The sequence below is a fragment of the Nuphar pumila genome, chromosome 9, assembly GCF_984573655.1.
Source record: "Nuphar pumila chromosome 9, dmNupPumi1.hap1.1, whole genome shotgun sequence".
NCBI lineage: Eukaryota > Viridiplantae > Streptophyta > Magnoliopsida > Nymphaeales > Nymphaeaceae > Nuphar > Nuphar pumila.
The window spans coordinates 45313885-45336528 of NC_143257.1; positions in this window are offsets into that span (position 1 = coordinate 45313885).

Consider the following 22644-nt stretch of genomic DNA (forward strand, 5'->3'; position numbering starts at 1 on the left):
AATTTTTCAAAATTCCTGTATTTTTCTGAGTCTTATTCCAAAATTTTCATGTTTTCCAGTCTGATGGCATCCAGTCAACTCGATTCAGTCTTTCCTGAGGGTCACATCTCCTACGAGGTGCGACAAGGTCTTCCAGAACATCAAACTCTCAGCACTGGATCCTTCATTCCCCGGTGGTATTATTCACGGCTCAAGAACTTTTCTCGTATGTTTCTGGACCATTTGAGCGATTGTGGGTTAGAACTGGCATCTGCAGTGGAAAAACAGACAGTCAACGGCAATTTGATCCACGCACTGGTAGAGCGGTGGAACCCGAGTACTAGTACCTTCTGGTTCCCATGGGGGAAAATGACTTTGTTGATGAATGAATTCTCAGAAATTATGGGATTACCCGAGCCAGTCGGTCATCCAGGAGATCCATTGGAGAAACAGTTCTTAATTAATGTCAAGGGTTTGGATCCCCGAGACACTTTAGCCCGCATGACAGGACGCAAGTCTTGGCCCTTGATTAAGGAGAATGGAAATGAATATGTGAACCTGCTCGAAATCTATAGACAGTATGAGACATTTGTGGAAGTCAGTTCCTTATCTCAAACAGCTCGAGAGAGAATCCAGCATGCGATGGTCTTATGTACAGTAGGATTGGCTTTCTTTCCAGACAGACAAAACTACATGGACATCAGGACAGTTCAGTTCTTGCGAAGATGGGGAAGTCGACAGACCAACCACTTCTCCATAGTCATGGCTGCACTCGCTTTTCTATACCGAGGGTTGACCCGTTTCCCACTCGGAGAATCAATTTTAGTCAAAGGATGTACCTATGCCCTGCAGTCTTGGTTCCTCCGGCATGTGCGAACTAGAGTGAGTTCATTCAGATACAATGGTGAAAAGCTCCTTCCAGTGGCACGATACCGATTCTTGATTGACAACCTTCAAGAGAAAGAAGTCGTATGGGACTACTTTGATCGTCAAGAATCACCTCCGAGATATACTTATGCATACGGCAAGCGGTTCAGGCTACTTGGCCCATTCTTCTGCACATACTACCATCTAGAGCGATGTATCAGGCAGTTCTCTCAAAGACAGAAGCGCATAGAAATTCATCTACTATCAGGAACCATGCCAGAGTTTGATCTCACATCGGATCAGTGATCTGGAGCATACCATTCAGCCAGATATAGCTGGGATTCTTTTGTCAATCTTACTATTTTTTCTGGTCCTCAAGTGTCTAATGATTATCAGGAGTGGTGGAAAATTGTTCGTCCCCTCCTCTCTATCAAGTTTACTATTAAATCATGTTTTCTTTAATAAAATTCTTTCCATTTTCATCCTATCTCGGTTTGATGACCTCGCCTAGGTAACAAGGCACATTTCTAGTTGTTTATTTTGCAAAGAATAACAGCGCAATTGTCGTGACTCCAGCGATGACTCAGTCCCTAGTAATGGGACATTTTTCAAATTGTCTACCAGATATCCAGCAAATGTTTCCTATTCAAAGAACTATTTTCAGCGGCTAACCCTCAGTTTTTCCCTGTAGAGAGCACCTATATCCTTATATGGTTCAGACGAGGTCCAGAAAGAAGACCGCGCCAGTCCAGCTTATTAGTTCCCCATCAGTTTCAGTACAAGAAATGGCCTCTTCACAATCTGCCGAAAATGAAAGTCAGCAAGCTAATGATGACATCGACCCACAGATGTATTCATTGTTTCAAAGAATGATGAGTAAGTTACTGACTGAGGAAACAGGAGCCAGCTCAAGAAAGGCCCACAATAAGAAAAAGGTCAGAGGCTGAATAGTGAAAAGGAATGTGAAGATCACTAAAAAGCAGAGTCGTCATGAAGAAACCTCTGATGAGGCAGAATCAGCGGGAGATACTGACGAAGAATATGAAACTCAACAAGCATTTAGAAAATCGATTCAAGGGCAGGGGTCGGCCTATAAATCCAGGAATCAATCTGTCAATGACCCTACGCAGCCACAACTCAAAGACATGGTTAAGATGGTTAAAGATCTGCAAGCCCGCGACAAAGGCAAAAGGGTGTTCACAAGTGAAGATTTCTATGATGGACTGGATGGGGATGATGATCTCGATAATCTCCCCAAGAAATTTATCAAGTTTGATGGTTCGGGTGGCCTAAAGACACACCTCGCCTTATTCTTCGCAGAATGTTCCAGGTTCAAGAGGAACAATCGAGCCTTATTTTTTTGTTTCTCTCGCAGTCTAGAGGGTATTGTAGCAAAATGGTATTCAGAACATATTAATCTGATAGAGCTAAAAGAGTTTGACAAAGTGGTCAATTTGTTTATTGAGCGCTTTTTTTTCAATGCTGAGACCCTCCTGACTCTTAGCCACCTCTGAAGTCTGAAGCAGAAAGAAAATGAGAAAGCCAGGGATTTTATTCATAGGTGGAGATCCGCTTGTAACAAGATGCGTGATCCGATATCAGATGGACATGCACTATCTTTGATCATAAGCAACTTCTCGCAACCCCTAAGGGGACTGATCGCCACTTCTCCATCAAAGACCTTCATAGAACTGACAGAATGAGCCGAATGGCTTGAGTTGAGTATGGAAAATGGATCTTATGAGGGCTTTATGTTTACCAGGAACAACAGTCAGCAAGAATCTAACAAAACCCATTTTACCTACTCTACCAGCAACAACAAGAACCATCATAAGGAAAATATGAAAAATCACAGCTCTGGTTCAGGGGGACCAAAACCCAGCAAAAATGAGCAAAAAGGTAAGTCGATTCTCCAGTACGATAAACAACCTCGACAAACTCTTGAGCAAGGGTCGAGACCTCAAGAAAAGTTGAAGCACGACAACTAGAGTCTTTACTCCTCTACATCAGTCGCGTGAAGAAATCCTTGAGTATATGTTGGCCAAGGAGATGATTAAGCTCCCAAGAGTCGATGATCCTCCTATCATTAGAGAAAGATTTAAAGATCAATTCTGCAAGTTTCATCGGGCCATGGGGCATGATACCGAGTACTGCTTCATTCTCAGAAATATTATCCAAGACTATATCGATAAAAATATCCTTGTGGAAGGCAAAGAAGAAGATAAAGCAGCCAGCTCATCAGCACCCTAAAAGCGACAAGGCCAACACTCTTTCATTCTTGCATTTTGCTTTTGTCAGTTTATATGGATGGCATGGTCCCATCTCCTTCATCAATAAAATTATCAATCTTCCTCATAGCTTGGCGTCATCTTTTGTATTTTTTCTTCTTTACAAAATATCTTTTTATAAGGAGTAACCTCTTTCAGAGTGCCTCCCGAATCCATCAAGAAGCACATCATCAATCTTTTCATTGTTATCTTCAGAGAATGTTCCTCAAATATAAATTATTTATCCTTTCGTCCAATATCTTACTCTCCCATTACACTGGGGCATTATTTTGAAAATGGTCTTCAAAACATCCTGTATGCAGGCAGGATCAAACAAATCTCTCATTTTGCATACATATGCACCCATTTACTTCATTTTTCATTCATTTGCATTTGCATACATCAATTTACATCAATCCAATATTCATTCAGGATAAGGGATAAATCCTGAGACTCGTGGCATTTGTCTAGGTCATCGTGAGGGTGAAGATTGAAAATCTCACATCACAATCATCAAGCGCTTTCTAAACACCAATCTTTTTCAAATTCGACCTTCAGGTTGAGTCTTTTATCGAAACCGTTTTACCGGTCAACCTTCGGGTGAAGCCTACTTCCTAAATCCGGTTTTTACTGGTTGAACTTCCTGAATCCAGTTTTCATTGGTTGAACTTCCTAAATCCAGTTTTCACTGGTCGAACTTCCTAAATCCGGTTTTTACTGGTTGAACTTTCTGAATCCAGTTTTCACTGGTCGAACTTTCTAAATCCAGTTTTTACTGGTCGAACTTCCTGAATCCAGTTTTCACTGGTCGAACTTTCTAAATCCAGTTTTCACTAAGCGAACTTCCTAAATCCAGTTTTCACTAGTCAAACTTTCTAAATCCAGTTTTCACTGGTCAAACTTTCTAAATACGGTTTTTACTGGTCGAACTTCTTGAATTCAGTTTTCACTGGTCGAACTTTCTAAATCCGGTTTTTACTGGTTGGACTTTCTTAATCCAGTTTTTACTAGTCGAACTTCCTAAATCCATGTTTTTACTGGTCGAACTTCCTGAATCCAGTTTTCACTGGTCGAACTTTCTAAATCCGGTTTTTACTGGTCGAACTTCCTGAATCCAGTTTTCACTTGTCGAACTTCCAGAATCCAATTTTCACTGGTCGAACTTTCTAAATCCAGTTTTCACTGGTCGAACTTTCTAAATCTAGTTTTCACTGGTCAAACTTCCTAAATCCAGTTTTCACTGGTCGAACTTTCTAAATCCAGTTTTTACTGGTCGAACTTCTTGAATCCGATTTTTACTGGTCGAACTTCCTAAATCCAGTTTTCGCTGGTCGAACTTTCTAAATCCAGTTTTCACTAGTCAAACTTCCTAAATCCAGTTTTCACTGGTCGAACTTTCGAAATCCATTTTTTACTTGTCGAACTTCCTGAATCCGGTTTTTACTGGTCAAACTTCCTAAATCCGATTTTCACTAGTCGAACTTCCTAAATCCAGTTTTCACTGGTCGAACTTCCTAAATCCGGTTTTTACTGGTCGAACTTTTTAAATCCAGTTTTCACTGGTTGAACTTTTAGAATCTAGTTTTCATTGGTCAAACTTCCTAAATCTAGTTTTCACTGGTCGAACTTTCTAAATCCAGTTTTCACTGGTCAAACTTCCTAAATCCAGTTTTCACTGGTCAAACTTTCTAAATCCAGTTTTCACTGGTCAAACTTCCTAAATCCAGTTTTCACTTGTTGAACTTTCTAAATCCAGTTTTTACTGGTCGAACTTCCTAAATGCAATTTTCGCTGGTCGAACTTCCTAAATCCGGTTTTTACTGGTCGAACTTTTTAAATCCGGTTTTTACTAGTCGAACTTCCTAAATTCGGTTTTTACTAGTCGAACTCTCTGAATCCATTTCTTACTGGTCAAACCATTTAAATTCGGTATTTACTGGTCAGACTTTTTCAAAACCTAGTGTTTGTGCTGGCACTTTTTAAAATCCAATGCTCGTACTGGTACTCTTCCAGAATCCGGTGCTCGTGCTGGTACTTTTCTAAATCCTGTTTTACTGGTTGAAACTCTTAAATCTGATTTTGTTTTCTTCTTAGTCAATGTTTCCAAACCCAAATTATATTGGTCTAATTTTCTTTCCTTCAAATGTCTTGAATTGGTCTAGAAGATCCGAGTTCCGACTCAAAGTTTTTTCCAAATCCAATTCAGAATTGATCTAGAAAATCTGAGTTTTGACTCAAATTTTCTTCCAAATCCAATCCATCTAATTTTCTTTCCTTCAAAATGTCTTGAATTGGTCTAGAAGATCAGAGTTTCGACTCGAATTTTCTTCCAAATCCAATTCAGAATTGGTCTAGAAAATTCGAGTTCTGACTCGAATTTTCTTCCAAATCCAATTCATCTAATTTTCTATCCTTCAAATGTCCTGAATTGGTCTAGAAGATTCAAGTGCCGACTTGAATTTTCTTCCAAATCCAATTCAAATTTTGTTTAGAAAATCCGAGTTCTGACTCAAATTTTCTTTCAAATCCAATTCACCTAATTTTCTTTCCTCAAGAGTCTAGAATTGGTCTAGAAGATCCAGGTTCCGACTTGAATTTTCTTCCAAATCCAATTCAGAATTGGTCTAGAAAAAATCAGAGTTCTGACTTGAATTCTTTTCCAAATCCAATTTGCTTAGTTTTCCTTTAAAAGTTTGAACTTCTACTCAAACTTTCCTGCAAATTTACCAATTGGTCTAGAAGATCCGAGTTCTGACCCAAATTCTCTTTCAAAATCCAATTCATCTAGTCTTTCCTTGAAGATTTGAATTTCAATTCAAAGCTTCCGACCGAACCCAGTTTTCCACCGGTTCGGTTAAATCCAATTTTCAAATTGGTCCTTTTATGAAATCCAACATCGCCTTTGTTGCTTTACCAAATCTTGTATTTGTATTGATAATCTTTCAAAAATCCAGTGCTCGTACTGGTAACCTTTTAAAATCTAGTGCTCATACTGGTAGTCTTTTAAAATTCAGTAATCGTATTGATAATCTTTCAAAAATCCAGTGCTCGTACTGATAATCCTTTCAAAATTCAGTGCTGGTACTGGTAGTCTTTTAAAATTCAGTGCTCGTACTTATAATCTTTCAAAAATCCAGTGCTCGTACTGGTAATTTTTCAAAATCTAGTGCTCGCACTAGTAACCTTTCAAAATCCAGTGCTGGTAATCTTTTAAAATCCGGTGCTCGTACTGGTATCCTTTTAAAACTCAATACTCGTACTGGCGATCTTTCAAAATCCAGTGCTTGTACTGGTAATCTTTCAAAATCTAGTGCTCGTATAGGTAATCTTTTAAAAAATCAATGCTCGTACTGGTAATCATTTAGAATCCAATGCTCGTACTAGTAATCTTTTAAAATTCAGTGCTCGTACTGGTATTTTGTCAAAGTTCGGTCTTCATACTTGTCGCAACATAAATCTCACATTGAGGTTCAGACTCAATCTTCAGATCTGCGAACCAAACAATCTTTATCAAACCTTTGGGTCAATCCATTCTATTAATCTGACCTTTAGGTCACCAATTTTGTCAGACCTATAGTCATCCATTTTACCAAGCAAACCTTTAGGTTATCAAATTCTATCAATGTCGATCATATTTGTCCGACCTTTGAGTCGTATCCTGCAATCATAGTCTTTCAAGATTCGACCTTTATGTCGAATTCGTCTCCCAAATAGTTCAGAATCAATTACCAATCATTTTCTCTTGCGAGGGACCCTTTTTTTCAAGGAGAGTTCAAGGGAGCTCGTTCTTTTCACATGTCTTTATTATTCGTTCGTTGAACCCCTTTTTCTAGGGAGAGTTTGAAGGAACTCATGCTTCACGAACAGTTTGCAAAACAATCTTTATTGTCACACAAGGAATCCTTTTTTCAGGGAGAGTTTCGACGGAAGCTCGTTCTCCTTGTAAACCTAAATGCCTTTTGTTAGGCCCACCCCCGTCATCGAGGACCCTTTTTCCAGGGAGAGTGTGATGGACTCGTTCCTCTATGATATCCTTACAACCTTTGTTAATGACCCCCTTTCCATAAGAGAAGCCTAAAAGTAGGGAGTTTTGACGAAAACTTTATTTCTCTTCGAAAGTTCGTTTTGCAAACACATTTTCTTCAGGGAAGAGAGGAGTATCTTTTTATTACCCGTTCAGGTAAGGGTCAAGCATGAGTCTCTCCTTTGGAGAAAGGAGAGGAGAATCTAGCCACGGATGTATCAATTAGACCTCAAGCAATTTCTTTCACCAAGGATTTCAAAAATATTTTGCCAATTTGTTATAAAAAATAGTTGTTGATCTCAAAAAATCTTTTATTGTATAAAAAGAATTACCTCAGATTACCTTCAGTATTACTTCCAAAAAGAGTGAAGCTTTTATGAAGAAGGATTCAAAATCCAAATTCTTTTTATTGGCCAACCAAAGGGATGAAGAATAAATCCTCGATATGGCCAGCAAAGAAAATTCAATGTTGTCGCAAAGCCATAAGTGATTGATATTGATCGAAGCTATGGCACGTTTTTAAAGATCATTCTTATAAAGATAAGGCAATGAAAATATCCTAAGTGATAAAAAAAAGAGTTCATCCAAACCATATCTCCCCAATCACCCAAGCTGCAATTACATATTTGCAAAAGGGATCTCTCAATTGTCGTCAAGATGAAGATGAATTATGCAAGTCAGACCCCCGGGGGCAAAGTAGATTTGGATCATCTCCGAGATGAAAGAGTTTGTGATGAATCCTTCCAAGGAAAGTTTAGATCACCGTCAAGATGAAGGCGACTGCGATGAGACTCCCAACAAACCCTAAAAGATATTTAATTTCAGCTATCATCAAGAGACCACCAGCCAAAGAGCCAATAACCGTCAATATAATCCCTGAGAGAAAGAAGGATCAGAGCATCTCCAAGATGAAGGAGTTTGTGACGTACCCTTCCAAAAAAAAGAGAGAGAAAAGTCAGGACATCTTCAAAATGAAAGATGATGTAATAAACTTCCAAGAAACCCAAAAGCGCTCCAATTCTGTCGAGAAAAAAAGAGGACAGAAAGACCATTCCGACAAAAGAATCCCAAGATATCAAACTACCGAATCTGCCACGAATCTTCTTTAATTTTATGAAATTCTTCTATCAATATCCTTTCACCAATTGCTTTCACAATATCAAGAATACTCTCTTTTTCGTTTATATCAAAGAAATTGATAGCCTCCTTGAACGAACAGTCAATTGCAAGCAATTTGAATTCGAATCTTGATTCTACGAAGTCAAGTCCAGTTGGAGGTAATACTTCAAGTAGAAAAGAGAGAATATTTTTCATATAAATATACTTACATTTCAATCATCTTTCAATCAACTACAATTTTTATTTTATTGGCAATCTTTTCAAGTTATCCTGACATAAAGTGAGAGCTTGATGTCTATTTTGATGAATCCAGGCGTTGTTTTTATCCCTTTTAGGATCGGATGATGGGAGTTGTCCAAGATCTTTTCCTTCTTGTTTTGATCTGAGTGCTTGGGCTCTCAGATTTGCACACTTCCCTGTGTTTTCCACTGTCCCACCATAGACAGTTCCAATTCAAGGTAAGGGTTAAACCTGAATTTTCTGCAAAAAGGTCATCTGTCTTAAAAGCCATTCAGTCTCAGCGATGAGACGCCCAAGATCAATCCCTTTTCAAGCTTTAGGGAACCCCCTTTCTTCCTTTTGCAAACATCTCTCGGATTTATTTTGCAAAATTCGAAGGTCCCATCATGGTTTCTTCATTTGAGGAATCCGTTTATCATCCCCTTTCAGGTTAAGGGTTAAGCCTGAACCTCATTTTTCCATGAGGTATCGTCTTCTTTCAGGTTAAAGGTTAAGCCTAAACCTCGTTTTTCCATGAGGTATTGTCCCCTTTCAGGTTAAGAGTTAAGCCTGAACCTTATTTTTCTACGAGGTATCGTCCCCTTTCAGGTTAAGGGTTAAGCCTGAACCTCATTTTTTCATGAGGTATCGTCCCCTTTCAGGTTAAGGGTTAAGCCTGAACCTCATTTTTTCACGAGGTATTGTCCCCTTTCAGGTTAAGAGTTAAGCCTGAACCTTGTTTTTCCATGAGGTATCGTCCCCTTTCAGGTTAAGGGTTAAGCCTAAGCCTCGTTTTTCCATGAGGTGTCATCCCCTTTCAGGTTATAGGTTAAGCCTGAGCCTCATTTTTCCACGAGGTATCGTCCCCTTCTAGGTTAAGGGTTAAGCCTGCGCCTCGTTTTTTCATAAGGTATCGTCCCATCAGGTTAAGGGCCAAGCCTGAGCCTAATTTCGGTGAGGTGAATCGTCTTCTTTATTCTCCATTCCATATCTACCATTTTCCATCATCCAAGCCTATTCCTTCATACCCGGTCAGATTCTCCTAACTTGGACATTTTTATAGTCCAAATTTGGTGTGTTTTTCTTTGCCACTAAGCTCGGCCTTCAACTGGCTTAGTAGCAAAGAGGGGCATCTGTAAACACCCCAAATTTTCACCCTCATCCTGTGTTTACATTTCATATGTCACTGCATATCATCGCATGCATTCGGCATACCATGTCATTTCATTGCATAGCATTGCATGTCATTACATCTCATTTTCGAGATCTAGCACTCTTGTTTTCAAAATATTTAATCCAGATTCAAGTTTTAAAACTTTTCTTTCAAAATCAATTTTAAAACCTGGGTTTTTAATCAACATTCTATCATTTGCCAACCCCCAGGACCTTATATTTTAAAATGTTTTTCTCAGAAAACAATCTGGATTCATTTTAAACTCAATTTTCAATTGATTTCAATTCTCAGATGAGACCCATTTAGGTGGTGTCCCTTCTAGATTCCTTCACTTATCAAAATTCTTAAAATTTTCAGAGTCCTAGTTGGATCAGGACTTTATCTTTTTATCTTTTTAAAACATTTTCAAAACTTCATTTTGATTTTAAACCAGTTATGGTCATATCCCTTATCCATTTCCTCCATTTTGGCCAAAATCTTAGAGTCCTAGTTGGATCAGGACTCTTTTTCCAGAGTCCCAGTCGGATCAGAACTCTACTTTTTACTACCTTTTCTACCTGTTTTTGGAGAAAACCTTTCTAAATCTTCTGTTTTTGCCAAAATACCAGAGTCTTAGTTGGATTAGGACTCTTCTTTAAGAATCCCAGTCGGATTAGGACTCTTCTTCAGAGTTTCAGTCAGATTAGGACTTTGTCTTTTGTCACTATTTTTACATATTTTTTACTAAATCTTTCAAAATGAGTCAAAAACTCAGAGTTTCAGTCAAAATAGGACTCTGTTCAGAGAGTCCTAATTGGATCAGGACTCTGATCCTAATTTCAATTTTGCGAGAATCTTTCAAAAATATTTCCATCTATCAAAACTATTACACTTTTATCAAAGAATTTCAAAATTTTGGGATTTTATCCTAGAGTCCTGATAGAATCAGGACTCTGCCCAAAGTTTATTTTCTCACTCCATTTTCACTGATTTTCAAAAATTCAGTTTAAATTTCATCATTTGCTTATCAAAAACAAAAAATTCTTAGAGTTCTGATCGAATTAGGACTCTTTCTCAGAGTCCTAATCAGATCAAGACTCTAAACCAAAACTTCAAGTTTATCCTGTTTTTAACTATTTTTCAAAATCCTCTCATTTGTTTTCTCAGAAAATCCAAAATTCTGAGAGTCCTAGTTCAATTAGGACTCTGTCCCCAGAGTCCCAGTTGAATCAGAACTCTGTTTTTATTTCAATGTATGTTATTGTTTTCATTGTTTTCACAAGTTCTTTCATCTGTTTTTCAGAAAATACCAACAAAAATCTAGAGTTTCAGTCCGATCAGGACTCCATCCCAGAGTCCTAATCCAGTCAGGAGTCTGTTTTTTATTCCATTTTTACTCTTTTCTATTTGTTTTTCAAAAATTAGTTCACTTTGCAGAGTCCTAGTTGATTCAGGACTCTATTTCAGAGTTCTGATTGAGTTAGGACTCTAACCCTGACTGCGTTTTGTGACTTATTTTACCATTTTTTATAAAATCTTTGAAAAACTTCTTTATTTAGCTTTTAAAATCCCAAAATCTCAGAGTCTTAAAGTTTCAGGACTCTATCCCAGAGTCCAAATTCGCTTAGGACTTTATTTTCAAACCTTTGAATTCTATTTGTTGATTTTAACCCCTTTTCAAAGCTATTTTCAGTCTTTATTTCAAAATTTCGATGTGGGGCCCACTCAGTTGGCGCCATATCTAGAGGAGTTCTGACCTAGTCAAAACTCTGTGTTATTTCAAAAATTTTAATCTCAAAATCTATTTTTGAATATCTTTTGAAAAACCTCTCATTTTTAAGTTTTAAAATCGTTTTGTGAAAATTCAAGTGGGGCCCACTCTAGGTGGTGCCACATTTGCAAAAGTCAGGGTTAGACTACGGTTAGTCATAGTTCTAGTTAGTTTAGAGGTTAGGAATCTATAAGAGTCCAAACTTGATTTTAAAAATCATATTTTTTTACTTTAGATTTTAACCTTGATTTTAAAGTTTTAAATTAGGGTTTTTGAAAAACGCCAAGTGGCGCTACATTTGGGAAGTTCTCTAAAATATTTAGAAGTTTAGTTTGGGTTAGTTAGGGTCCCTTTAGGGTTAGGAAACCACAAAAAATCGTCCTCCCTTGGTGGTTTTAGATAGAGTTTGAAAAAGTCAAAGTTTGGTATTAATTAGTCCTAATTACATTGTTTATTTCTCTTACAAAGAATAACAACACAATTGTCGTGATTTCAGCGGCGACTCCATCCCTAGTAATGGGATATTCTTTCAATTGTCTACCATATCATTTTTCTCCCAATCCAAAATTTCCTCAAAGTCTAATCAAGACTTTGCCCTGCAGAGAGCCTTCTTTAAATTTTATTCCCTCTTCCCAGTTACACTGGGGCATCTTTTGAAAAATTGTTTTCAAACATTCTGTATGCAGGCAGGATAAACCAATCTTTCATTTTGCATATATATGAACTCATTTGCATTCATTTGCATCAATTTGCATTCAATCATATTCATTTGCACTTCATTTTCATTTCATGTGCATGTGCATTGCATTTGCATTAACTATGCACCCAATTCCATTTTCCATTCAGGATAAGGGATAAATCCTGAGACTATGAATGATTTCTCATCCTAATCATCAATCTCTGACTCCAGTTTACAACCTCTGTTGATTTCTTCTCAAAATTCTTCAGATAGAATCCTCTTTTCAAAAATTCAGTTCCCGCACTGACAATTTGCAAAATTTTGATCCCCTAACCAGGTTCTCCTCTGAAGATCTGAATTCCGATCCAAGCTCCTTTTCCTTCAAACTCCAACTTTCAAGTTGGTCCATATTTTCTTTTGTTGATCTGAGTTCCGACTCGAGATCTCTTTATCTTATTCGAGCTCTAACACGAGCTCTTCATTTTTCTCTGTTGATCCGGGTTCCAACTCGTGATCTCTTTACCTTATTCGAGCTCTAACTCGAGCTCTTCATTTTTCTTTTGTTGATCCGGGTTCCGACTCGAGATCTCTTTATTCATTCGAGCTCAGATTCGAGCTCTTCATTTTCTTTTGTTGATCCGAGTTCCGACTCGAGATCTCTCTCTCTACTTTATTCGAGCTCTTCATTTTTCTTTGTTAATCCGGGTTTCGACTCGTGATCTCTTTACCTTATTCGAGCTCATATTCGAGCTCTTCATTTTCTTTTGTTGATCCGGGTTCCGACTCGAGATCTCTTTATTTACTCGAGCCTTGACCCGAGCTCTTCATTTTTCTTTTGTTGATCCGGGTTCCGACTCGAGATCTCTTTACCTTATTCGAGCTCTAACTCGAGCTCTTCATTTTTCTCTGTTGATCCGAGTTCTGACTCGTGATCTCTCTACCTTACTCGAGCTCTAATTCAAGCACTTCATTTTCTTTTGTTGATCCGAGTTCCGACTCGAGATCTCTTTATTTACTCGAGCTCTTCATTTTCTTTTGTTGATCCGGGTTCCGACTCCTGATCTCTGTATTTCATTCGAGCTCTGACTCGAACTCATCAATCTCCTTTGTGAATCCAAGTCATTTCGATCCTCAGGATCTATCAATTGCTCAAATTTGATATTTTGCCCACCAAGTCCAATTTCGACCCTTGGGTCATTCAATTCTTTAATTTCGACCTCCGGGTCACCCAATTTCCAATTTTCAAATTACCAAAATTCTCAATTTTCATTCCCCGTTCAGGATAAGGGAATAATCCTGAAACCATTCATAGAAGCGATCTAGCTCTCTATAATGGTCCTCGTTTTTCATCGAACTGATAGTGTTCCAAGTGAACTGTTAGTCGTTCTTCATCGAACTGATAGTGTTCCAAGTGAACTGATAGGCGTTCTTCATTGAACTGATAGTGTTCCAAGTGAACTGATAGTGTTTCCAAGCGAACTGATAATCGTTCTTCATTGAACTGATAGTGTTCCAAGTGAACTGATAGTCATTCTCTATTGAACCGATAGTGTTCCCAGCGAACTCATAGTCGTTCTTCATTGAACTGATAGTGTTCCAAGTGAACTGATAGTCGTTCTTCATTGAACTGATAGTGTTCCCAAGTGAACTGATAGTCGTTCTTCATTGAACTGATAGTGTTCCAAGTGAACTGATAGTCATTCTTCAATGAACTGATAGTGTTCCCAAGTGAACTGATAGTGTTTCAAGTGAACTGATAGTGTTCCCAAGCGAACTGATAGTCGTTCTTCATCGAACTGATAGTGTTCCCAAGTGAACTCATAGTCGTTCTTCATTGAACTGATAGTGTTCCAAGTGAACTGATAGTCGTTCTTCATTGAATTGATAGTGTTCCCAAGTGAACTGATAGTCGTTCTTCGTTGAACTGATAGTGTTCCAAGTGAACTGATAGTGTTCCCAAGCGAACTGATAGTCGTTCTTCATTGAACTGATAGTGTTCTAAGTGAACTGATAGTCGTTCTTCATTGAACTGATAGTGTTCCAAGTGAACTGATAGTCGTTTTTCATCGAACTGATAGTGTTCCAAGTGAACTGATAGTCGTTCTTCATTGAACTGATAGTGTTCCAAGTGAACTGATAAGTGTTTCAAGCGAACTGATAATCATTCTTCATCAAACTGATAGTATTCCAAGCGAACTGATAGTCGTTCTTCATTGAACTGATAGTGTTCCCAAGTGAACTGATAGTCGTTCTTCATTGAACTGATATAGTTCCCAATGAACCGATGATCGTTCTTAATTGAACTGATATTATTCTCACCGATGGTCGTTCTTAATCGAACTGATATTGTTCCCAGCGAACCGATGGGCGTTCTTAATTGAACTGATATTGTTTCCAACGAACCGATGGTCGTTCTTAATTAAACTGTTATTGTTCCCAGTGAACTGATAGTCGCCTCTTTTGGGGAAAAGAAAGGATAATTTTCGTCATGGATGCGTTAAGCCGGACCTCAAGTGCTCTCTTTCACCAAGGATTTCAAGAACATGTTGTCAATTTGTCAATCAAATTATTTGTTGATTTCAAAACTTTATTACACAAATCTTTACCTCAAATCTACCTTCGACATTACTCCCAAGAGAGTGAAGCTTTTGCGAAAAGAGATTCAGAATTCGAATTCTTTCTATTGGCCAACCAAAAGGATGAAGGATAAATCCTCGATATGGCCAGAAAAGAAGATTCAATGTTTTTGCAAAGCCATATATGATTGATATTGATCGCAGTCAATGGCACATGTTTAAAGACCATTCTTGTGAAAATGAGGCAGTGGAAATATCCTGAGCGCTAGAAAAAGAGAGCATTTACCCAAGCCCTGTCTCCTCAGGATCACCTAAGCTGCCATTAAATATCCGCAAAAGGGATCTCTCAATTGTCGCCAAGATGAAGGCGAATTAAGCGAGTAGACCCCGAGGCCCAAGAAGATTTGAAACATCTCCAAGATGACGGAGTTTGTGACGGATCCTTCCAGGGAAAGTCCAAAGCACTGTCGAGATGAAGGCAGATGCGATGAACCTCCCGACAATCCCCAAAAGATATTTAATTTCAGCTATCATCCAAAGATCTCTAATCCATGAGCCAATATCGTCAAAGAAGGATCAAAACATCTCCAAGTTGAAGGAGTTTGTGACATACCCTTCCCAAAAGAGAGCAAGAGAGGAAAAAGAGAGAGAGAAAAAGTCAGAACATCTCCAGAATGAAGGAGAATGTAGCAAAAAACTCAAGAGAGCCAAAAGAGTGTAGAAAGATTATCATGAGAGAAGCTCCCAGGATATCAAACTGCCAAATTTATCCAGAATCCTCTTTAAATTTGTAAAATTCTATTACCAATATTCTTTCATCAACTGCTTTCATAATATTAAATTCTCTTTCCTGTTCATATCATGGAAATTGATAGCTGCCTTAAAGAAGGTCAATTGCAAGCAATTTAGATTTCAAGTCTCGATTCTACGAAGTGAACCTTGTTTGGAGGTAATGCTTTGGGTAGAAAAGAGAGAATATCTTTGCAACAATGTGCAACATTTTCAAAAACTTTGAATCAACAACAGAATTCTCAATATTTTGACAATATTTTCTAGCTATCTTGACGTGAAGTGAGAGCTTGATATCCGTCTTTGATACATCCTGACACCAATTTTAAATCCCTCCTAAGGACTTGATTCCTTCCCTTCTTTGAGAGCATGAACTCTCAGATTTGCACACTTCTCTGTGTCCCCACTGTCCCACCATAGACAGTCCCATTTTGGTTCGAGGTCGAACCACCAATCATTTCCCGCAAAAAGCAATTTCAAAAGCTATTTAGTCTCAGCAATGAGACGCCCAAAATCAACCCCTTTTCAAGCTTTAGGGACCCCATTTTCCTTCCTTTTGCAAAACCCCTGTCGGATTTACTGTGCAAAATCTGAAGGTTCCATCATGGTCTCTTCCATCGAGGATGCCATTCCATTTTCCTCCCGATCAGGATAAGGGTACAAACCTGAGCCTCATTCAAAGAGGTATTTCATTTTTCGCCCAATCAGGATAAGGGTACAAACCTGAGCCGCCTTCGATAAGGTATTTCATCTTCCGCCTAATCAGGATAAGGGTACAAACCTGAGCCTTCTTCGATGAGGTATTTCATTCTTCCGCCCAATCAGGATAAGGGTACAAACCTGAGTCTCCTTCGATGAGGTATTTCATCTTCCGCCCAATCAGGATAAGGGTACAAACCTGAGCCTCATTCAAATAGGTATTTCATTTTCCGCCCAATCAGGATAAGGGTACAAACCTGAGCCTCATTCAAAGAGGTATTCCATTTTTCGCCCGATCAGGTTAAGGGTACAAACCTGAGTCTCATTTTATGAGATATTTGATTCCCCAATCAGGTCAAGGGTTAAAACCTAAGCTTCGCTCCATGCGAGGTATTTCTGTCCCATCCAGGTTAAGGGCATAAAACTTGAATTTCACTCTCACAGAGTGAGTCTTTTCTCCTCATTCTCCATTTCATATCTACCATCTTCCTCGGGCTAATTTCTCCACACCCCATCAGATCCTAATAACTGGGGCATTTTTATAGCCCAAATTTGGTGTCTTTTTCTTTGCCACTAAGCTCGGCCACAAGCCGGCATAGTAGCAAAGAGGGGCATCTGTAAACACCCCAAATTTTCATTCACCTCTCCAACATTTCCACCAAGCATCAGCATCCAGCCTCTGAAATCGCTGGAGGGCAAAATGGTCATTTTCTGAGCCCAGACCTTGCAAAAGTCTAAATTTCATCTGCAACTCTCAAAATTTCTCTATTTTTAGCTCAGATGTTCAAAATTTTATTCCTGACAGAAGACAGGAAACTCCAAGTCTTGGTTCAAGATTATATTGCATAAGACATGGCATTTCATATCATTGCATGAGCATCTCATATCACTGCACTGCACAGCATGTCATTTCGAGGTCCAAAACTCTTGATTTCAAAATTTTCAATCCAGATTAGAATTTCAACTCTTTTCAAAATTGATTTCAAAACCCTGGGTCTTCAAAATTATCAATTCTTCCCATTTTACCCCCAAGGCTCTGAATTTCAAAATATTTCCTCAGGAAAACGATCTGGATAGTTTTCAATATGGATTTCAGCCACTTCACCTCAGATTTTGCCCTTTTGTCAGCTATTTCAACTATCATTCTTTTACAAAATCACCCTACAGGGGCCAACTCTTTTCAAAAAATTTTGTTTTACCAATTAGTCCAGATTTTGTGAAAATTCCAAAAAGAGGTTTTGTTGTCTTCAATAAAGAAGCAATGTGGGACCCACACTGAGGTGGGGTCACATAGGCTTTTCTTTTGAAAAACCTGAATTTTGAAAAACCCAAAAATATAGGAGCCTTGTCCCCTGGATTGGCGCCACTTGTCTTTTCTCTCTCCTCCCATTTATCTGCCAAGTGTCAGTGTGGGGCTACCTTAAGAAGCCGCCACATGTCATTAGACATCCTCTTCATTCCATGCCACGTGTCAGTGTCCACCATCTTCGCCCCGTGCCATGTGTCATTCCAAAGTCACCATGAGATGCCAAGTGTCATATGTTGTCCTGTTCAGAAAAAGTAAAGTTTGTCTCCCCTAAGGTGGCGCCAATGGAAGTGTGTCTTTTGCAGAGGACACGTGTCATTCTCTACTCTTCTCAGAAAAAGCAGGTGACACGTGTCATTCTCTGCTCTTCTCAGAAAAAGCAAATGCCACATGTCATTTCCTACTCTCTTCAGGAAAAGCTAGAATTCAAACATTCAAATCCTTCAAGAGGTGGCGCAAATCCTGAACTTCACCTTTTCTATTTTGTCTAAGATGGCGCCACATGTACTTGGCCTTCCTTCTCTTCCCTCTGCCACGTGTCAATCTCTGCTTCTTTCAGAAAAAGCAGGATGACACATGTCTCCCTCTACTTTTCTCAGAAAAGTAGGTGACACATGTCATTTCCAGCTTTTTTCAGAAAAAGTAAAGGACACATGTCACCCTTGGCCTTCTTCAAAAAAAGCAACCATTAAAAAATCTTCAGACATGACCTAGATGGCGCAAATCCTGAATTCTGCCTTTTCTACTTTGTCTATGAGGGCGCCACATGTTCCTTGCTCCTCCCTCCTGCCACATGGCATTGTAGGAGCCACCCTGAGGTGGCGCCACATGTCCACCTTCCATTCCTCCAGAGCCAACCCCATTTGAATTTCGAATCCCCCTCTGAGGTGGCGCCATCTAAAGAACCTTCCCTAGCAAGTTGACATTTGTCAGGTATGGAATCATCCTGGACTGCCACATGTCCAGATCTCCTTTCATCAGAAAAAATAGAGTTCAGACTCCTCAAAAATGGCGCCACATGGCATGCTCCTACTGTTTTCAACTTTAAACCTCAAAATCTCTTTTGAGGTGACGCCATTCCAGAACCCCACTTGGCTCCATTTTTGTATTTATTTTATTTATTTTATAAAAGTATCCCCCTGAGGTGGCGCCATAGGAGGACCTTCAAAAAAGTAGGAGTTTTAATTTCAAACTCCAAGAGAGCACCTCCTGAGGTGGCGCCATATGGAAAGCTCCTGCAGAGAAAATCAAGCAAACCCCAATTTTGAAAATTTTCAAACTCTGCTGAGGTGTCTCACTCACAAAATTCGTATTTTATTTATTTCAAAATTCCAAATGGCATGCCCTGAGATGGCGCCACATGGAGGGCTCAGATTGAGCCTGTTTGAAATTCAAAATTTTCAAAAGAAGGCTACAAGTACAGGGACTCACGCCCAGCTTAGGGGACTCCAATTCTTGGATTTTGAACTTCAGCCTAGATCCCCTTCAGAACTCAAGTGTATTCTTCTGAATTCACGCCCCCCTTGGGCTCAGTGGAGAAGGTGCAGTGAAGCACCGACCTTGCTCGTGCCATGGCCAATTTGATCTAAACGTAGGTCGATTTTCGTGAACCATCTGAAGCCCGGATCGAAGGACGAAAGGAGCCGTTGGTAGCTGTCCATTTCGAGATTTTCAAAGCGGCATAAAAACGCAAGGTGCACCTCCTTTCCTCTTGATTTCATAATATCATGATTTGATTGGTGTTGTCGTTTGAAGAAAGAGCTCATCCGAGGGATGGATTGAGCTATTCTCATTAAACGACGTATATCAAAAAAATATAATTATGCTTCCTTGATGATTTCTAGCATTCATGCATTTAGTTAAATTTAATTTGTATTTTATTTCGTTAATTTAGCATGTTTTATAAGTTAATTTGGTTTAATTCGGTATTTATTTCAATTCTGCTCAGTTTCAGTAATTCTTTGTTTTTGTCAGTCAGTCCACACGTCATTTCATGCATTTATTTTTCGTTAAAAATTCTAAAAAAATCATGGAATGCGCCCTTAGGTGTCCCTAGATATGTACCAAAAATTCGGAAGGATTTGAATTCGTTTACTGTGGTAAACATTCAAAATGGTAAGTTGGGTTTTGTTACCCGGGATGCATTTTAAAAACTCATTTCCGACTTGTAAAATCGAGAACTCTCTCATGTGAGGTCCGATTTTCGATCCGAAAGATGTTCTGAACTCGAGGTGATGTCTAGTTTTTAACCTGAATTTCTCGGATGTTTTTTATTTTTTTTTATGTCTGACAAAAATCCGAGAGTTCGGAAGACGTGTCAGAGCCTGATTTGGGCCTCTGAGATGTTGGATCGACTTAAGTCGATGGGTTCTCCCTGGGTATTGATCCAAATCCAAATCTGTAAAAAGTGAATGTCATGTTCGGGATGTCCTCTGTTTGCATCTGAAAGCTTGTGATTTTTAGAACAGTTTTGATATTTGTCTCGGATTTTTCTTGTCAGTCTCCTGTTTTGTCACATTTGTCTGTTCGGTCGATTTAGGCAAGTAATGTCCACCCTCACCAAAAAGAAACCCTCTTCCTCAAACCCTCCATCTTCGAACCCCCCTTCCTCTGCCATCGATGCCCAATGGCCCTTCTTCCCGAACTTTCTTCCCCCTCCTTAAAAGGGCACGCAGGGAACCCCTTTTTCTCATCTGTCTTCACCTATCCATTTCACACTCATTCGTCTTCTTCTTCTTTCTCTTTTCCCTTTTATTTTTTTCCCTTTTTCTAGTTTTCTAGTGAAGAAATCTCATCTCGTACGCAGCGTTCCAAAGATTTCTTTCCTTCGTTTTGAGTTCTGAAGAAAAACCTACAACCGAGCACTCTTCCCCCCCCCCTCTGGTCCTCCTCTCCATCAGCCGAAGGAAGTCAACCGTGCAAACACCAGGTTGCATTGATCTACCTTCAATCTCCAAAGTTTCGGCATAACCACGCCCTCCTTCTCTGGATTTCTCCAAATTGTTCAAAAAAGGTCGATCCTCTCTGTAGTATCAGATTACGGTAAGAGTCCATCACTTTTCCTCTCTATTTAAACTCCATTTTTTTTCTTTTCGTTAACGCACCTCCTGCATCATCGATTTGCTTATGGCAATTTCGATTTGCATGTGTGCAACATCAACAAAATGATCCGATTCTGACATTTTCCTTTTCTTGTTTCAAAATTTCTTTAGTTTAGGCAATTTGAATATTAGTCTGTTTAATTCTGAATGAGCCATTTCATCGACTGATTTCGTTTGTTTGTTTTGCTTGATTCTGGTTTTCTCATTATGCGTGATCATTTTAGTTCGTCTCATCTTCTCTCTTGTTTATTTTGACATAATCATTTGCTATGAAGATCATCCAGAATCGATGATTGATTATCCCAATGTCTAGACACCATTCTTGCATGTATTTACTTTTGTATTTATTTTCTTCCCTTTTTTTTCTTTTTTCTCTACTTTTTATTTTCATTTTATTTCCGCAATATACTTCATCCTTACCGTTTTGCTGCAAGTAAAGAAATGAATCTTATGAGAATTGTGGTGACATACAGAGGTCTCTCTGAGAGTAATGATAGAATTAACATTGTTTGAAAGTACCTGGTTAGACCTCGGAAGCCGGGTTAAATTTTTGCAGGGAGTAATGTGATCGTGGGGTTTTACATGCAAAGGCATATGTATGCCTGTATTTCATCAGATATTACTGAAGATGTGGGAGACGTGATTGAAGAGGGAGGCAGCGTGATTAGAATTATTTACAATAAGACATATATTGATATCAAATTTCTTGAATCCACAACAAGGTGGATCAATTCAGAGCCATATCTATTCCCATTCATCCATTGGATAGGATTGCAGTTGCCCAAGATGTACTGCTTCATGCCCAAAGAAGGTTCACGAAATCGATTCCCGATGCAAAATAGAGCAAAAAAAAAAGGGGGAAAGGTCAATATATCTTCTTGACATCGATTCCAGGTGGATTTTGTAAATCATGCACCTGTTTGGGTTATATCATGATCATTACCCTCACTAGCTGACTGGCTTGTTAGTTGGTTCAATTCAAATACTGTTTCTGTTGTTATATCATGACAACAACGTGGTTTCTCTCTCAAATCTAAGGGACATTCACTATCTGTTATGTTTGTTGTTTTCATTTTATGCTCATTTATTCTGCATACACCATAACCTCTATAGTCACTTTGTTGTATTTCTGAGTATATTTGGCAGATCACTTATCCGAGCATTATCCATGTATATATATACACTTTTGTAACATGTGGATTTTGTCATGCATCATCTTGTTCTGAAATATATGCATAGTTTTGGGTTTCTGTTATCCTATCCCGATCTAAACTCCCTAGTGTATCTAGTTAGGCAGTCACCATCTTCTTATCTTTTTGATAGTTTAGTTTATTCTTTATTGACAATAGCACAGGGGCGTGCACCTACATTGTGAATAATGGGCCGGAGGATGCCAAAAACACTATAAACAATAAATCAACATCGTCTTTGGATGTGATGATTACCTATTTTTGCATTGCCATGGTTATGTTGTGGTAATATGTTGAATATTTCAACACAATCGATAATCTGTTAGTGATCTCTGTTTGTTCAAAATTTCCTGTTATTTAAATTTTTATATTCTTTCCTGATTTATGACACATTTGGTTGACAAGGATGGGTGTGGTCATGATTTTTCCATGCTATCTTCTGTTTGGCCCTCTCTTTTGCGTGTTTATGTATATATCTGTTCATTTTTACATCGTTATTCATGTTTCTATTGGATTTCAAAGAGGAGGTTGATTGGTCCTGGCTTCAAATGATTAAAGGGCTTTCTACTGTTGGTATAGTTGAAAATGAGAGCTTTTGTTTTAGTGGCTTGGTTTCAGCATTATTGTTTATTTGGAGCACCTGTGCAATGTTATGTTGGTATTGCTAAACCCTAGTGGAATCCATAGTTGCTGAAGAAATGTTGTATGAATTTTACGGTAGAAAGCCCCCCCCCCCCCTTTTACCGTTCTTTACTTATCTGGAGTTTTGTTGTTCTTGAAGATCGATGTTGATGAATTATATATGCTGGATATCCTCTGTGAAAGATAGAACAGACCACACGGTCACTGTTATATCCTATCTCCTTAGAGGCTTGCCTTGTAAGATGCCCCTATGAGTCAAAAGT